Raw genomic sequence first — 19,813 nt, forward strand, 5'->3', positions numbered from 1 at the left:
CATCAATTGAGAAAAAGAAATAAAAAGAAAACAGAAAAAATTCATGCATACCATACCCCTCAACCCTCCCTTTCATTGATCACTTAGCATTTCAATCTACTAAATTTATTTTAACATTTGTTCCCCCATTATTTATTTATTTTTAATCCATATGTTTTACTCGTCTGTCAATAAGGTAGATAAAAGGAGCATCCGACACAAGGTTTTCACAATCACACAGTCACATTGCGAAAGCTGTATCATTATATAATCATCTTCAAGAAACATGGCTACTGGAACACAGCTCTACATTTTCAGGCACTTCCCTCCATCCTCTCCATTATACCTTGACTAGAAAGGTGATATCTATTTAATGCATAAGAATAACCTCCAGGATAACCTCTCGACTCTGTTTGGAATCTCTCAGTATTGACACTCTATTTCTTCTCATTTCTCTTTTTCCCTTTTGGTTGAGAAGGTTTTCTCAATCCCTTGGCACTAAGTCCCAGCTCATTCTGGGATTTCTGTCCCACGTTGCCAGGAAGGTCCACACCCCTGGGCGTCATGTCCCAGGTAGACAGGGGGAGGGCAGTGAGTTTGCTTGTTGTGTTGGCTGAGAGAGAGAGCCTGCCAGGGGTTCTTAAAGAAAAGCTGTGAAATGTGACACTACAAGGAAGTGCTCTTAGAGACTCGCAGGTGAGGAAAGTCCTTCTCCAGGCAAAATAAAAGGATGTCAGTCTAAGTAGACATCTTTTTTGGCAGTATCCTGGGAAATCCCTGTGAATCACAGGAAAAGGGAAGATGGGATTAAGAGGGGACCCAGCGGCCAAGATAGAACCGGATTGGAGTCAGCTTGAGATCCCAGGGAAGAAAGTACAACAGGCAGTGCTTCAGTAGATACATTACAGTGCGCTGTGCATGGTTGTAACTCAGGGGTTCTCTGTTCTCTGGCCTTGGGATGAGCTAGATTTGCAGACAGAGAGCATGTGTTCTGCAGCTACCCGCTTCACCCATTGTACCTGAAGAGAAGTCCCAGTGAAGACACCTGGTGGATGGTGTAGTCTCTGGAGCACCCTGGGAATTTTCAGCCCTGTGATCTAACTAGGTGTATAGTGCCAACTCAGAGTATGGCATTGCTGCCTGGAGGTGGGGTGTGTGGGGTGGGAAGAGGTGTTGCAGGGAGAGGGGGAGAGCCTAAATAGAGATGCAGGTGTTACAGGGGGCGACTGCCTTCCTGTGAGGTGCCCTGCTTCCACTTATACAGTTGGTTGCTAATTCCAAAGGCTTCTTTCAAATGGGAAGGATTTGGGCTGAGGATTAGAAGCCACCCCCTGCCTAGGCTGGGAGACACACTTGTAATTAGAACCGAGCCTACAGTGATCTGGGCTGTCTTTAAGGGTGTTGGGGATTTCCCTCCCTTCTGGAGCTGGTTATCTGGCTAGGGTCCCAGTCTGCCCACATAGTCATGCTTAACGCATTGCTATCCCAGTGGGATCACACTAAGAGAATGGAATGTGGCATCAGAAGATCCACGTCCGTGGATCTACAACTTCTTACCGGTGTGGCCTCCCTTTTGCTCACTGCTAAAGACCTGGTCCTAATGCTTGCCCTTTGGGCCACCTGAGATGCCTGTAAAAATAAACACAATGATGTGAATCAAAGGAGTTGGACTTGCAAAGCACCACTGTTATTTCAGTTTGTCATCCCCCGCGGCTGTTGGGAAACCAGCCTATGGCTCTCAGTTCTCCTTGTCACTGCCGCCAAGGGTGAGCTTATCACAGAGGCACTCTGCTGTGCTGCTTTCTAGGGCCCCACCTTGCTCCTCAGAATCAACATTAGCACTTGCATATGTAAATAAACTGAAAGTTTTCAGATACAATTTGGACCCCCCCTTTATTTGAATCCGTGCCTAGACCCATTCCCTTCACTTCTTCCCAGAGGTAACCACCACCACGAATTCCAGGCCATGCTTTTATCCTTTTACCCAGGCCCCACCCCACCCATATATAAAGGAAAGATTAATTGTGAGTTTCCCGGGGTCCCCTGGGATAAATTATTCCTGTGTCATTGAGGAAACTGAGATGCATAAGATTGTGGCACATATGGGTGGAGACTCCAGTTTTCATCTGCATGGGAATTTGCCCCGTTCTTAAAAGCTAAGCCTTTTGCACACAGAAATCACCTGGAGACCTTTATTTTATTTTGGTACCAAATCACTTTATTGGAAGAAATGGTACAGTGGAAAGAGAAAGACTTAAAGCGTACGATCAGGCCAGGCACTTTGCATGTGGGGTGCTGCAGCTGTGGGAAGGCGTCCTAAGGCTCAGTTCTCCTCGTCACTGTGGCCCAGGGTGAGCTTGTCAAAGAGGTGCTCCACCACGCCATCTTGGGGGGCCCCCATTCTGCGCAAGTTGGTCCCATAGTCGCCCAGCTCCTCGATGGACTTGACCTGCTCGTTCAGGGGGTGAGCCTCCAGGAAGTCGCACAGGTGGGCGTCGCTCTTGTCGGTGGCCAGGTGGTGCAGCTCCAGGAGCGCCTGGTTCACGCTCTGCTCCAGGTGGAAGGCGTACTCCAGGGCCTGCAGGCCGCTCTCCCAGTTGCGCTCGGGCGTCTCGATGTCGTGAAGCAGGATGTGGCCCCCACGCTCCTTCTGCAGCCTCATCAGCTTGTGGGCATGCCCCATCTCCTCGTGGGACAGGCGCAGGAAGTGCTCAGCGTAGTGGCGCAGGGACACGTCGTCGTGGACGAAGTAGTAGGCCACGGTCATGTGGACGTAGGAGGCGTGGCGCTCCATGTTGACCTGGCGGTTGATGGCCGCCTCGCAGTCGGGGTGGTAGCTCTGGTGCACCTCCATGGGCGATGCCATCGTCATGACCCGGGACCCAGCGGCGGCGGCGGTGTTGGGTCTGCGGCGGAGCCGGTGGTTACAGCGGCGTTGGGTGCGGGGGCCTCGGAGCGGGTCCAGGGTGGTAGGTGCAGAGGGCTGGCCGAAGACGAGCTGCGGTGGGGAGGTGGAGGGGCGCTGGAGGACGAGGGTGTTTGCGGACTGGCAGTTACCGGGAGGGCGGACTCAGAACAGCCGGCACGGGGGCGCGAGCGCCGCATTCCAACAGAGCCTGGTTATGCTGGAGACCCTGCGACTCTGCGCTGAGCATCTCGAAACTTTTTTTTTTTTAAACGACTCCATTGAGTTATAATTCTTATACTGTACAATTCGCCCATTTAACATAGACATTGCACTGGTTTATAGTATATTCAGGGAGTTGAATGGCCATCACCATGGTCTAATTTCATCATACCCAAAAGAAACGCGTACCCATTAGCAGTCACTCCCCATTCACACCCCCTCCACTCCTCCCCCAAATTACCCTAACCACTGACAACGCTAAATCTACTTTCTATTCCTATGCATTTTCCTGTTCTTGACATTTCATATATATGGAATCATTTAATATGTAGCCTTTGAGTCCAGCTTCTTTCCCTTAGCAATGTTTTTAAGGTTCAGCCTTTTTATTGCTGAATAATATTCCATCGTATGGATAGACCACATTTTAGTTATCCATCATTAGTTGATGGGCATTTGGATTATTTCCACTTTGTGGCTATGATAAAAGATGCTGCTACCAACATTATGTATATGTTTTTGTGTACATTTGTTTTCAGTTCTCATGTTCATGTACCTAGGAATGGAATTGCTGGGCCATATGCTAACTCTGTGTTTCACTCTTAGAGGAATTCTCATACTGTTTTCCAAAGTGGCCGCACCATTTTACATTCCCACCAACAATCTATGAGGGTTCCAACATTTGTTGCTGTCTTTTTCATTTTAGCCATCCTAGTGGATGTAAAGTGGGATCTTGTGGTTTGAGTTTGCATTTCCCTAATGACTAGTGTTGTTGAGCATCTTTTCATGTGTTTATTGACCGTTGGTATAACTTCTTTGGATGAATGTCCATTCAAGCCCTTTGCCTGTTTTTCAAGTTGCTTGTCTTTTTATTGTTAAGTTGTCAGAGTTCTGTATATATTGTAGATACAAGTTCCTATATCAGATATATGATTTGGGGAAATGTACTCCCATTCTTTGAGCTGTCTTTTCACTTTCTTGATAGCATCCTTTGAAGCATAAAACATTTTTAACTTTGATGGAGTCTGATTTGTGGATTTTGTTTCTTTTGTTGTTTGTGCTGTTGGTGTCATATCTAAGAAACCATCGCCTAATCCATGGTCATAAAGATTTATGCCTATAGCTCTAACACTTAGGACTCCCATCTATTTTAAGTTAACTTTTGTATAATATGTGAGGTAAGGGTCCAACTTCATTCTTATGCATGTGGCTATCCAGTTTCTTTGCACCATTTATCAAAGAGACTGCTCTTTCTCCATTGAATGCTCTTGGCACCCTTATTGACAAACTGATTGAACATAAATGTTTATGTTTATTTTTGGACCCTCAATTCGATTCCATTGAGCCATATGTCTAGATTATGCTAGTAACACACTGTCTTGATTATCATACTTTATAGTAAGTTTTGAAATAGGGAAGTGAGAGTCCTCCAACTTTGTTCTTTTTCAAGGTTCTTTTGGCAATTTGGGGTCCATTGTACTTCTGTATGAATTTTAGGATCAGTTTATCAATTTCTGAAAAAAAGCCAGCTAGAATTTTGATAAGGATTGTGTTGAATCTCTGTAGATCATTTGGGAATGTATTGACATCTTAAAAATATTAAGTATTCCAGACTGTGAGGATGGGATGGATTTCCATCCGTCTGATACCAAGGTTTGAATTATATTTTGGCCTACTACAATCAGAAATGCCTGTTCTCACCCCCAAACAGTGCTTGAGCTAGCTACACTAGATTGAGCTCCCACACAGGATAGAGGAGAAGCATTCCTCCTATCAGGAAAAATTGTGAAAGACTTTAAAATTGGCAAGAAAAAAAAAAGTTCATTGAGTGTCCTTTCTAAAGCACCCTTCTGGGTTATCTCTACCTTTCATTGTCTTTGAGCTATTTTACAACTTCGTAAATTGTAGAAAACTAATAATGATGCAATTGAGTGCTGTCTGCAGAAATGCAAATGGATCGAGTCTGGTAGCATTACATTCATTTCACCATGGGTGTGGTTCTTTCAATTCTCCTTTGAATCGATTAACGTCTTACTGGTTTCCTCATATATTAATGAGTTAAATAAATCTTTGACGCATATTCATTTTGTATTTCTATGAGAGTCGATATTTCACTTTATTCCTTTAATTATCCTTTTATACTCCACATTCCTCTCCCCACTGTACCAGGAACAGAACTAAATCCCGCAGGCTAAGTAAATTAAGCCTTTTAATGGGATGCTCACCAGAGATATGATTTCAGAAAATTACTTGATACATGTTTTAGTTTCCTAGGCCTGCCATAGCAAAGTGCCACAAACCGGATGACTTAAAACAACAGAAATGTATTGTTGCCCAATTGTGGAGGCTAGAAGTTGGAAAGCAAGGTTTCAGCAGGGCCATATTTCCTCTGAAGTCTGCAGGGGAAATCTGTTTTATGTCTCTCTCCTGGCTTCTGGTGGTGACTTGCTGGCATCCACGGAGTTCTCTGTCTCATCTGTCACATGAAATTATCCCTGTCGATCTACTTGTGTCCAACTTTCCCTTTCTTATAAGGACACCAGTCATATTGGATTAGGGCCCTCCCTCATCCAGTTTGGCCATATCTTAACTAATAACATCTTCAAAGATTCTATTTCCAAATAAAGTCAGATTTATAGGAGCAGGAGTTAGGACTTGAACATGTCTTTTTGGGGGACACAATTCAACCCTTAACAGTACCTAAAGGCATAGAATTTGCTAACTTGGAGATGTACTGTGAATAACAGCATCTCTGAGGAGAAGGAGGCAGGGAGACTCTGGGGAAGCAGGGGACCAATGATAACCAAAGACAAGGCCACAGGAGGAACCTCAGTGGCTGAACCCTGCAGCCAGTGTGGAGCTGGGGCTGGCCAGGTGCACCCTGGGGAGGACAGAGAGGCAGGGGTGACCAATAAGGACGCTTAGGGAACCATACCCAGCTGAGAACCAGAGGACTGATGAGAGTTTCCAGGCAGGGAAGGTAGTCTGCAGAGATTTGAGGGGTGGGGATTTAATTGACCCACATGGGAAGTTGACAGGCTACGATGCATGATTTGAGTAAAATTAAACCCAAGAAGAAGGAAGAAATCTGAGCTTTTAAAGCCAAGACGAAGGATTCCCTTATCAGTACTTTTGTGCTCCATGATTCCCGGTAAGGAGTGTTGGAACCCACAGACACTCAGGGGGTGGAGTATCCAGGACTGGGCCATGGATTGTACCTTCCAGAGAAAGTTCCTTCTAGCCAGTGATCAGAGGATCAGAGGTAGAGAAGCTCTAATGCATTCTGGCTGGCTCCAGTCGAGGGCAGGGTTTCAAAACAATTTTTTTTAGGATTGAAATTTTTTATTGTGGTAACATACATACACAAAATTTCCCATTGTAATCATTTTCAAGTATAAAATTCAGTAGTATTATTTAAAATCAAAATATGCTATCATTACTACCATTCATCGCCAAAACTTTTCCATCACCCCAAATAGAACTCTTGACCCATTAAGCATGAACTCCCCAGCAGAGTTGGGATTTGAATCCAGATTTTTAACCAAAATTTATGAGGGATTTTTGGTTTGTTTTACTACTCCAGCACTTTTCTGTTGTATTACACCCTGACAGAAAACATTCCCATTAATTATCTACTCCCTTGAATTAACACATGTTTTGATTCAATCTCCTAAAAGTTGCCTGGTAAGTTAAGCAAATAAACCAAACGCTACTGGGAAATGGGGCACGATATTAATAAAAACATATTATGAGCAAGTGAGTAAGTAAAGTGCCCACTTAATGATATAGATATGCATGTTTTCTTCATTTTTATTTGCTCTCCTTTTAAAACTAAAATGCAATCATTGACACAAATAAGAAGAAAGTAGAAGTAGATATAAAATTATAAACAAACACTACAATATTTTAATCTCTACTGATATTAGAAGTTCTATCAGGTGCTAGGGAAGCCTTTTAGCACCAAGGCTATTTTTTTTTTCTGGGCTGAGATAATCTAATACAAACTCATATTTTCCTCTAGGTCCCAAGACCAACATTCAGCTAAATGCAGATCAGAGTCTTCCCAGGTCAGTGTTTTCTAAATATAATAGACTATTCCATATTTGAGCCTTGGCCCATGTTGTACAGTATGACTCCTATTTATTGCTCTTTGCCAAATCAAATTTACCCATTCTTTGCAATATAAATACTTATTTCTCTAAAAGTACTCCTCACATATTGCTATCTTTTCTCAATTCTTTCTCCCCTAAATCCCTATAGCACTTAGTACCACTGCCACTTATTGTTTTATTTAATTGCATGCAGTCTTATTTTATAATTGACTAATTCAATAGCTCAATATAATTGACTAATTTAACTGTGTCATGTCAGGGAGACAGTAAAATCCAAGAGGTTAGAGATTATTTTATACACACACACACTCACAAACACACCTTTCTGTTCCTAGGCCTAAATAATACCCTACATAGTCCTATGAACATGGTGGAAACTCAATAATGGTTAGTTGATTAAGTTTTATAGACAGTGATAATGAAATAAAATCCATGTTAATTCCTTTATCTTCCTGATGGAACTTGTAATGCATTCCCCAAGTATATGCTCCTCAGCCCATTTTTTTTTATTAATTAACGGAAAAAAAGAAATTAACCCAACATTTAGAAATCATACCATTCTACATATGCAATCAGTAATTCTTAGCATCATCACACAGATGCATGATCATCTTTTCTTAGTACATTTGCATCGGTTTAGAAGAACTAGCAACACAACCGAAAAAGATATAGAATGTTAATATAGAGAAAAAAAATAAAAATAATAATAGTAAGAACAAAACAAAACAAAACAAAAACCTATAGCTCGGATGCAGCTTCATTCAGTGTTTTAACATGATTACTTTACAATTAGGTATTATTGTGCTGTCCATTTTTGAGTTTTTGTATCTAGTCCTGTTGCACAGTCTGTATCCCATCAGCTCCAATTACCCATTATCTTACCCTGTTTCTAACTCCTGCTGAACTCTGTTACCAATGACATATTCCAAGTTTATTCTCGAATGTCGATTCACATCATTGGGACCATACAGTATTTGTCTTTTAGTTTTTGGCTAGACTCACTCAGCATAATGTTGTCTAGGTCCATCCATGTTATTACATGCTTCATAAGTTTATCCTGTCTTAAAGCTGCATAATATTCCATTGTATGTATATACCACAGTTTGTTTAGCCACTCGTCTGTTGATGGACATTTTGGCTGTTTCCATCTCTTTGCAATTGTAAATAATGCTGCTATAAACATTGGTGTGCAAATGTCCGTTTGTGTCTTTGCCCTTAAGTCCTTTGAGTACATACCTAGCAATGGTATTGCTGGGTCCTATGGCAATTCTATATTCAGTTTTTTGAGGAACCTGCCTTCCACAGTGGTTGCAACATTTGACATTCCCACCAACAGTGGATAAGTGTGCCTGTTTCTCCACATCCTCTCCAGCACTTGTCATTTTCTGTTTTGTTGATAATGGCCATTCTGGTGGGTGTGAGATGATATCTCATTGTGGTTTTGATTTGCATTTCTCTAATGGCCAGGGACATTGAGCATCTCTTCATGTGCCTTTTGGCCATTTGTATTTCCTCCTCTGAGAGGTGTCTATTCAAGTCTTTTTCCCATTTTGTAATTGGGTTGGCTGTCTTTTTGTTGTTGAGTTGAACAATCTCTTTATAAATTCTGGATACTAGACCTTTATCTGATATGTCGTTTCCAAATATTGTTTCCCATTGTGTAGGCTGTCTTTCTACTTTCTTGATGAAGTTCTTTGATGCACAAAAGTGTTTAATTTTGAGGAGTTCCCATTTATTTATTTCCTTCTTCAGTGCTCTTGCTTTAGGTTTAAGGTCCATAAAACTGCCTCCAATTGTAAGATTCATAAGATATCTCCCTACATTTTCCTCTAACTGTTTTATGGTCTTAGACCTAATGTTTAGATCTTTGATCCATTTTGAGTTAACTTTTGTGTAGGGTGTGAGATATGGGTCTTCTTTCATTCTTTTGCATATGGATATCCAGTTTTCTAGGCACCATTTATTGAAGAGACTGTTCTGTCCCAGGTGAGTTGGCTTGACTGCCTTATCAAAGATCAAATGTCCATAGATGAGAGGGTCTATATCTGAGCACTCTATTCGATTCCATTGGTTGATATATCTATCTTTCTGCCAATACCATGCTGTTTTGACCACTGTGGCTTCATAATATGCCCTAAAGTCAGGCAGTGCAAGACCTCCAGCTTCGTTTTTTTTCCTCAAGATGTTTTTAGCAATTCGGGGCACCCTGCCCTTCCAGATAAATTTGCTTATTGGTTTTTCTATTTCTGAAAAATAAGTTGTTGGGATTTTGATTGGTATTGCATTGAATCTGTAGATCAATTTAGGTAGGATTGACATCTTAACTATATTTAGTCTTCCAATCCATGAACACGGTATGCCCTTCCATCTATTTAGGTCTTCTGTGATTTCTTTTAGCAGTTTTTTGTAGTTTTCTTTATATAGGTTTTTTGTCTCTTTAGTTATATTTATTCCTAGGTATTTTATTCTTTTAGTTGCAATTGTAAATGGGATTCGTTTCTTGATTTCCCCCTCCGCTTGTTCATTGCTAGTGTATAGAAATGCTACAGATTTTTGAATGTTGATCTTGTAACCTGCTACTTTGCTGTACTCATTTATTAGCTCTAGTAGTTTTGTTGTGGATTTTTCCGGGTTTTCGACGTATAGTATCATATTGTCTGCAAACAGTGATAGTTTTACTTCTTCCTTTCCAATTTTGATGCCTTGTATTTCTTTTTCTTGTCTAATTGCTCTGGCTAGAACCTCCAACACAATGTTGAATAATAGTGGTGATAGTGGACATCCTTGTCTTATTCCTGATCTTAGGGGGAAAGTTTTCAATTTTTCCCCATTGAGGATGATATTAGCTGTGGGTTTTTCATATATTCCCTCTATCATTTTAAGGAAGTTCCCTTGTATTCCTATCCTTTGAAGTGTTTTCAACAGGAAAGGATGTTGAATCTTGTCAAATGCCTTCTCTGCATCAATTGAGATGATCATGTGATTTTTCTGCTTGGATTTGTTGATATGGTGTATTACATTAATTGATTTTCTTATGTTGAACCATCCTTGCATACCTGGGATGAATCCTACTTGGTCATGATGTATAATTCTTTTAATGTGTTGTTGGATACGATTTGCTAGAATTTTATTGAGGATTTTTACATCTATATTCATTAGAGAGATTGGCCTGTAGTTTTCTGTTTTTGTAATATCTTTGCCTGGTTTTGGTATGAGGGTGATGTTGGCTTCATAGAATGAATTAGGTAGTTTTGCCTCCGCTTCGATTTTTTTGAAGAGTTTGAGGAGAGTTGGTACTAATTCTTTCTGGAATGTTTGATAGAATTCAGATGTGAAGCCGTCTGGTCCTGGGCTTTTCTTTTTAGGAAGCTTTTTAATGACTAATTCAATTTCTTTACTTGTGATTGGTTTGTTGAGGTCATCTATGTCTTCTTGAGTCAAAGTTGGTTGTTCATGTCTTTCCAGGAACCCGTCCAATTCCTCTAAATTGTTGTATTTATTAGCGTAAAGTTGTTCATAGTATCCTGTTATTACCTCCTTTATTTCTGTGAGGTCAGTAGTTATGTCTCCTCTTCCATTTCTGATCTTATTTATTTGCATCCTCTCTCTTCTTCTTTTTGTCAATCTTGCTAAGGGCCCATCAATCTTATTGATTTTCTCATAGAACCAACTTCTGGCCTTATTGATTTTCTCTATTGTTTTCATGTTTTCAATTTCATTTATTTCTGCTCTAATCTTTGTTATTTCTTTCCTTTTGCTTGCTTTGGGATTAGTTTGCTGTTCTTTCTCCAGTTCTTCCAAGTGGACAGTTAATTCCTGCATTTTTGCCTTTTCTTCTTTTCTGATATAGGCATTTAGGGCAATAAATTTCCCTCTTAGCACTGCCTTTGCTGCATCCCATAAGTTTTGATATGTTGTGTTTTCATTTTCATTCGCCTCGAGGTATTTGTTAATTTCTCTAGCAATTTCTTCTTTGACCCACTCGTTGTTTAGGAGTGTGTTGTTGAGCCTCCACGTATTTGTGAATTTTCTGGCACTCCGCCTATTATTGATTTCCAACTTCATTCCTTTATGATCCGAGAAAGTGTTGTGTGTGATTTCAATCTTTTTAAATTTGTTAAGACTTGCTTTGTGACCCAGCATATGGTCTATCTTTAAGAACGATCCATGAGCACTTGAGAAAAAGGTGTATCCTGCTGTTCTGGGATGTAATGTCCTATAAATATCTGTTAAGTCTAGCTCATTTATAGTAATATTCAGATTCTCTATTTCTTTTTTGATCCTCTGTCTAGATGTTCTGTCCATTGATGAGAGTGGTGAATTGAAGTCTCCAACTATTATGGTATATGAGTCTATTTCCCTTTTCAGTGTTTGCAGTTTATTCCTCACGTATTTTGGGGCATTCTGGTTCGGTGCGTAAATAGTTATGATTGTTATGTCTTCTTGTTTAATTGTTCCTTTTATTAGTATATAGTGTCCTTCTTTGTCTCTTTTAACTGTTTTACATTTGAAGTCTAATTTGTTGGATATTAGTGTAGCCACTCCTGCTCTTTTCTGGTTGTTATTTGCATGAAATATCTTTTCCCAACCTTTCACTTTCAACCTATGTTTATCTTTGGGTCTAAGATGTGTTTCCTGTAGACAGCATATAGAAGGATCCTGTTTTTTAATCCATTCTGCCAATCTATGTCTTTTGATTGGGGAATTCAGTCCATTGACATTTAGTGTTATTACTGTTTGGATAATATTTTCCTCTAACATTTTACCTTTTGTATTATATATATCATATCTGATTTTCCTTCTTTCTACACTCTTCTCCATACCTCTCTCTTCTGTCTTTTTGTATCTGACTCTAGTGCTGCCTTTAGTATTTCTTGCAGAGCTGGTCTCTTGGTCACAAATTCTCTCAGTGACTTTTTGTCTGAGAATGTTTTAGTTTCTCCCTCATTTTTGAAGGATAATTTTGCTGGATATAGGAGTCTTGGTTGGCAGTTTTTCTCTTTTAGTAATTTAAATATATCATCCCACTGTCTTCTAGCTTCCATGGTTTCTGCTGAGAAATCTACACATAGTCTTATTGGGTTTCCCTTGTATGTGATGGATTGTTTTTCTCTCGCTGCTTTCAAGATCCTCTCTTTCTCTTTGACCTCTGACATTCTAACTAGTAAGTGTCTTGGAGAACGCCTATTTGGGTCTAATCTCTTTGGGGTGCGCTGCACTTCTTGGATCTGTAATTTTAGGTCTTTCATAAGAGTTGGGAAATTTTCAGTGATAATTTCTTCCATTAGTTTTTCTCCTCCTTTTCCCTTCTCTTCTCCTTCTGGGACACCCACAACACGTATATTTGTGCGCTTCATATTGTCCTTGAGTTCCCTGATACCCTGTTCAAAATTTTCCATTCTTTTCCCGATAGTTTCTGTTTCTTTTTGGAATTCAGATGTTCCATCCTCCAAATCACTAATTCTATCTTCTGTCTCTTTAAATCTATCATTGTAGGTATCCATTGTTTTTTCCATCTTTTCTACTTTATCCTTCACTTTCATAAGTTCTGTGATTTGTTTTTTCAGTTTTTCTATTTCTTCTTTATGTTCAGCCCATGTCTTCTTCATGTCCTCCCTCAATTTATCGATTTCATTTTTGAAGAGGTTTTCCATTTCTGTTTGTATATTCAGCATTAGTTGTCTCAGCTCTTGTATCTCATTTGAACTATTGGTTTGTTCCTTTGACTGGGCCATATTCTCAGTCTTCTGAGCATGGACCATTATCTTCTGCTGCTGGCGTCTGGGCATTTAGACAGATTTCCCTGGGTGTCGGACCCAACAAGGTTGTAAGATTTTTCTGCGAAATCTCTGGGTTCTGTTTTTCTTATCCTGCCCAGTAGGTGGCACTTGTGGCACACGTTTGTCTCACGTGTTTGGAAGGGATCCCCCCGGTCACCGATCTCCGCGGCTTGGGGATTTCCGATCCAATTCTCTCCGTTGGTTTGGGGGGCCGCGCGTGGTGGGGGCATCAGCCGCCGCGGCTTGAGGGGACCCTGTGGCTGGTCGCCGGCTGCAGCGGGCCCGGGCAATTCGCCACCGGACCAGGAAGTCACCCGCGGGGGAGGGGCGTTGGTCACCGGCCGACAGGGCCTGGGGAATTCCCCACCGGACCAGGAAGCCGTCCACGGGGGAGGGCCACCGCGGCTTGGGTAGCCCTCTAATCTGAGACTCGTAGCCGGACCAGGAAGCCGCCCGCAAAAGAGGTGCATCAGCCGCCTCGGCTTGGGAATCTTGCCTCTCCGAGACTCTCAGCCGGCCCGGGGCACCAAGGCTATTTTATTGCATAGCAAGCACTTGCCCTTATTAGGATTTGCCCAACACCCATTCCCATTGTGTTCTTAAGAGGAGAAAGCTCTTTCCAGTCTCCACTTCCTCACTGTTCTCACTTGGGGATGAAATGGAGAATTGCTGTCTTGAAGGGCAGAAGAAGGACCTCTGCCCTTTGTATTTATTTGTTGTGTTTAAGTTTGCTAAAGCTGCTGGAATGCAATATACCAGAAGTGGAATGGCTTTTAAAAATGGAATTTATTAAGTTTTAAAGCCATGAAAACCTACAAATTAAGGCACCAACAAGAGGTTACCTTCATTCAAGAAAGGCTGATGCCATCTGGGACACCTCTGTCAGCTGGGAAGGCATGTGGCTGGTGTCTGCTGGGGTTTTTGGCTTCTAGATACCTCTGTCAGCTGAGAAGGCAAATGGCAACATCTGCTAGCTTTGTCTTCTCATTCCATAAGGCTTTCCTAGTGGCAGTTTCCTTCTGCATCTCCAGAAGTCTCTGGCTTTGTGGGCTCTGAAGCTTTTTCCAAAATGGTTTCCCTCTAAGGAACTCCAGTAAGTGACCCAACCTTGAATGCATGGAGACACATCTCCATGGAAACCAACTAATCAACAGGTCCCACCCATAATTGGGTGGGTCACATTTCCATGAAAACCACCTAATCAAAAAGATCCCACCCAGTGATATTGAAACAGGATTAAAGACCATGGCTTTTCCGGGGTACACAACAGTTTCAAACCAGCACTGGTTGTGTGTAAGTTGGTGGCTGATTTTTGTTCAGTTAAATATGAATTTTCTATAAAGTTGTAGCCTTTATGATTTATCCATGTGCTGGATATTTCTCCATTTGCCTGTCCAAGTCTACTCTCTGTCCTTCTCCATCTTACTCTGAGCCCTGGGAGGATGAGCTGTATGAACTACATCAATGGGCTTCTGTACCCTCTGGCTTCTGGTTGGATTCAGTCAGTGAGAGACCCCAACAGGAGATGGGAAGGCAGGAAAGTAAGGGTGGGCTATTTATTCTCTTGGCTCCCTCTCTTCAGGACAGATCATTAAGAGATGTCTCAATTCCTTTTTTATAGACTTTGCTTCCTGAGTAAAGCAGGACCATTCACAGGATAGGTCTTCTGTAAACCTTGCTTACTTCAGAAGTTACTGCAGAGATCAGGCATTCTTTGGCTCAGGTTTAATGCACAGCCTAAGTAATTCATGGAACCCCAGAAGCCAGAATGAGACCAGACATTTCTTCAGACCCAAGAATAAATGAAGCTGATAGAAGAAATAAAGTGCCTTATTTAGGACAGAGACAGGCAACAAAATAATGGCCTAGATGGAGCTGCTGCCCAAGATTCAGGCCCAAGTTTTCTGGCCCATGATACCCTTCTTTCCTTAAGTGACTGACAATTTGATTACTTCTCATCTAACCAGTAGGCCTATCAGAAAGAGGAGCAGTATAAAGGAATCAGGGAAAGTCATTTTATACTTGTTAGTAGCTGTGTTGTAAAGTCTGGTTGAGGAAGATGTTGACTTAATGACGTTTGAGAATTATCTGTTTATTTCAATTGAACCTTTATCCTTCCCTGCCTACCTTCTATTGCCCATGATCAGAGCTATTGCAGAGTGTTCTATAAAACACTATACAAATGAGTCCAATCAATGTAGACAAAAGATTATAGATGTGGACTATTTAATTAGACCCCTCTTAGGCATGAAGGTATGATCCTTAATTGTGGGTGGCCAGAATGGACTTTAGAAGTGTTTTTGTTGTTGTTGTTGTTTTTGCATCCTCTGTCTTTTCTAAACAGAGGACGAATAATTTCTATAATGTGAAATTCAACTCTTTGATGGAGAACACTAAGTATAATAGTCAGGATGGGATAAGCTGCAATAACAAATAAACCTTAAAGTCTCAATGATTGAAGACAAATATCTATTTCTTGCTCACAATCTGAGGCAGGCAAAGTGACTCTCTTTCGTGGCTCTCCACCAAGGTTAACTCACAGACCGAGGTTAAACTCCATCCTGCAACTCCACCATCTCAGGTTTCTTCATTCTCAACTGCACAGAAGGGAACAAGGAAGCGCAGGGGCCTCCCACTTGCTCTCAACTGCCTTGGGCCAGAAGTCATTCACACTTCAGCCAAAACCAATTTCAAGGGGGGTGGGATATTGTAGAGGAAAACATGTTTTATTTATTGAACAATATAATATCTGCCATTCATGTTTTATCCATTTCTCCTAGTTAAATTTTTTCTTTCAGATTTCTAGATTTTTATTTTTGGAACTGTATACCAGGTATTAAAGTACAACAAATGTAAAATAATCCTCAAAAGATCAGTGTTTAGGTACACATATTAAAATCAATGCAACAATAGCAACTTCCTCTTGAACATTTAATACTAAAACTTGTTCTGATTTGTCAGTAATTTATCTCAAACTCACAGCATATTTATTTCGAACCAGAACAATTAGAATCACTGGTCAGCCAAGAGGACTATTAAGATCTACCATATTGAACTATAAAACTAATAATTTCTTCCTTTTAGTGAAAAAATTGGGTTCTCCTAGTTAATTTTTTTCCTTAATGCAGATATTTATTTAACTAATTTAGCAGATTCCTCGGTAATGTCATCTTTCCTGAAATGGAGGGGTGTTTGAGTAACAAAGATACCACAGCACCTTCAGTCCTAGCTTTTTAGTTTCAACCTGAGAAGGAATCTGAGTGGGTGCATCAGTAGGAACTGGGGAGATTCCTGACTACTGACTGTCACAAAGAGACACGTAACTGCCTGCTCCCTTCTACCAGCCTGCAGTTTTGGTCCCTCTGGCTGCTCTTTCCAGGTGGCTCTGGAATAAAGCTTGCTTTTCCATGAACAAAAAAAGTGGAAGAGGAAGGCAGAAAAGAAGGTCAGAGGAATGTGACATGAGAAGGACTCAACCCCTGTTGCTGGCTTTGAAGATTCTCCTAGTTAATTTTACAACAGTTATTTATAACTCACATTTTGTCCACACTTTATTTATTTACTTATACAGCATGCTTATAGCAAGGCTTCTTTTGAAAAAAAATATTACAAGTTATTTTTTGTGTTCAAGCATACTAAGTAATGCAACTTGTGTGGTCCCATCATCAGGTAACTGCTTTTTCCCCCCCCTGCCATATTTCTTTCCCAAACTAGATCCTGACTTGTCATTCAGACTCAGGTCCAACCCCATCTCCTACATAACACCTCTCTGGGCTGAAATGAACACATCCTCCTCTGAAGATCTATAAGGATTAATATCCACACAATTAGCATGGCAATCAAACATGGCCTGCCCAGTGACAGCTTGTCTATGGTTGCCTTAAACTATTCATCATTTCTTTTTCTGTCCTGTTCCTTTGGTGTACTGTGGTCCCTGATGCATATGCCTCCAAGGGAAGACACCCTTTCTTCAACTCCATGACACCCAACAAGATATATAGCACATGATAGATACTCAGAAACTATACGCTAAGAGAAAAAAAAATAAAATTAAAACAAAGAAAAAACCATGGATCTATTTGATCTTATTTAATTTGATTGGCAGAGCCAGCAAATACATATTAAGCATCTAAACGCCTTCTTTCAGGTGCATGCTAAGAATTGTGGGTAAAGAGATGATTAAAACATAGTATCTATCCTCAAGGGACTTTTGTAATTTTAGGGGTAGAATGAGTACAAACCAACAGGTGTGATAGTTGGCCTCCAAAAATTGTCCCCAACAATTCCTCCCCTCCCTGTTTGAACATGTTGATCCTCACTTTAAAACTTGATGCTGAAGATGGCGGCTTAACAACATGCGTGTTTTAGTTAGTCCTCCAGAACAACTACTAAATAACCAGAAACAGTACAGAACAGCTCCTGGGGCCACGTCAGTGACCAGAAACACAGCATACCCCAGTCTGGACCAGCTGGACTGGCTGCAAGCACCCCCCCAAACCATGAGTTCCCAAAGCTGCAGTGGCCAGTGCCCCTCCCCCACAGGCCGCTTCCCAGAGGGGAAAGGAAAGGACTTTACCAGCAGCAGGGACTGGGCACAATCAAACACCAATTGTGGAACTAATTAACAAATTCTGACTACTAAAAATAGACCCCCAGCTTAGGTGAACCTGATCAAAGCAGAGGTTGCTCATTTTTGCCCTGGTGCCAAGGGGGCAGGACTGACAGAAAAAGGGGGAAAAAAAAAGAAGGAAACAGAGGTTTTTGTGACTGTGTATCTACAAAGGCTTGACTGCTTCTGGATACAGTGGCAGGACTTTTCAGGCTGCAACTGCCCCAGGCATAGGCAGAAGTGAGCTCTTTTGGGGGCTTGTCTGGAGCCTGTGCCTTCCCCAGGGGAGGGGTGAAGCCCAACTCAGGTGGAATCCCTCCATCAAGAAATTCAGACACCAGGCCTTGATAATTTGAAGCCATTAAAACCAGCCTACAACCTCTCCTCTGTCTCCACACACCCCCAGCAGGGAGAGTCTGCCAAAGTTAAAGGTACCACATCATCTTATGCTGGTGGGAACTGCAGTCAGACAAGCACCACACACAGGGCAGGATAAGAAAAACAGAGTCCAGAGACTTCAAGGAAAGTCTTTCAACCTGCTGGGTCTCACCCTCAGGGAAAACTGACACAGGTGACTCTTTCCTCCTGATAGGAGGCCAGTTTGGTCTGGGAAAATCTGGCTGGGGTCTATAATACCTAAGTAGATCCTCCTAAGTGTGTGTGGGGGAAAGGCACCACACAAGCAGGGCAAGAAACAAGAAAACAAGAACTGAAAAATTATCCTCTGTTAAACAAAACTTAAGCTAAAGGTCCAGATAAAGCTGAACGGAATGTCAAAGAACAGATAGACAACAAATTCATCCAGCAAGAAAACCCTAGATAAAAGAAGTGAAAGCAATCTCCAGAATAAACTAATTAAGGTAATTAAATGTCTAGACACCAGCAAAAAATAACAACTCACACTAGGAAAATTGAAGATATGGCCCAGTCAAAGGAACAAACTAAAAATTCAAATGACATACAGGAGCTGAAACAATTAATTCAGAATGTACGAACAGACATGGAAAACTTCATCAAAAACCAAATCAATGAATTGAGGGAGGATGTAAAGAAGGCAAGGAAAGGACAAAAAGAAGAAACTGAAAGTCTGAAAAAACAAATCACAGAACTTATGGGAATGAAAGACACAGTAGAAGAGATGAAAAAACAATGGAAACCTACAATGATAGATTTCAAGAGGCAGAACATAGGATTTCAAAACTGGAGGATGGAACATCTGAAATCCGACAAGAAACAGAAACTATAGGAAAAAATGGAAAAATATGAGCAGGGACTCAGGGAATTGAAAGACAATATGAAGCGCATGAATATACGTGTTGTGGGTGTCCCAGAAGGAGAAGAGAAGAGAAAAGGAGGAGAAAAACTAATGGAGGAAATTATCACTGAAAATTTCCCAACTCTTATGAAAGACTTAAAATTACAGATCCAAGAAGTGCAGCCTACCCCAAAGAGAATATATCCAAATAGACATACTACAAGACATTTAATAATCAGAATGTCAGAGGTCAAAGAGAAAGAGAGGATCTTGAAAGCAGCAAGAGAAAAGCAACCCATCACATACAAGGAAAGCCAATAAGACTATGCGCAGATCTCTCAGCAGAAACCATGGAGGTGAGAAGACAGTGGGATAATATATTTAAATTATTAAAAGAGAAAAGCTGCCAACCAAGAATTCTATATCCAGCAAAACTGTCCTTCAAAAATGAGGGAGAAATTAAAACATTTTCAGACAAAAAATCACTGAGAGAATTTGTGACCAAGAGACCAGCTCTGCAAGAAATACTAAAGGGAACACTAGAGACAGATACGAAGACAGAAAAGAGAGGTGTAGAGAAGAGTGTAGAAAGGAAGGCTATGAGTAAAGGTAAAAAGAAGGAAAACTAGATATGACATATAAAATCCAGAAGGCAAAATAGTAGAAGAAAGTACTACCCATGCAGTAATAACATTGAATGTTAATGGATTAAACTCTCCAATCAAAAGACATAGTCTAGCAGAATGGATTAAAAAACAGGACCCATCTATATGCTGTCTCTACTCAAAGGACACGAGGCCAAGGACACAAATGGACATTTACACACCAATGTTTATAGCAGCATTATTAACAATTACCAAGAGATGGAAACAGCCAAAATGTCCATCAACAGACAGTTGACTAAACAAACTGTGACATCTACATAAGATGGAATATTATGCAGCTGTAAGACAG

General features: G+C 41.0%; 1 pseudogene; it reads right to left on the reverse strand.

The window, feature by feature from the left end:
- Window positions 1-2,204: 2,204 nt before the first annotated feature.
- LOC143670510 (ferritin heavy chain pseudogene) lies at window positions 2,205-3,018 on the reverse strand (annotated as a pseudogene).
- Between the last annotated feature and the right edge of the window lie 16,795 nt (window positions 3,019-19,813).

The sequence above is a fragment of the Tamandua tetradactyla genome, chromosome X, assembly GCF_023851605.1.
Source record: "Tamandua tetradactyla isolate mTamTet1 chromosome X, mTamTet1.pri, whole genome shotgun sequence".
NCBI lineage: Eukaryota > Metazoa > Chordata > Mammalia > Pilosa > Myrmecophagidae > Tamandua > Tamandua tetradactyla.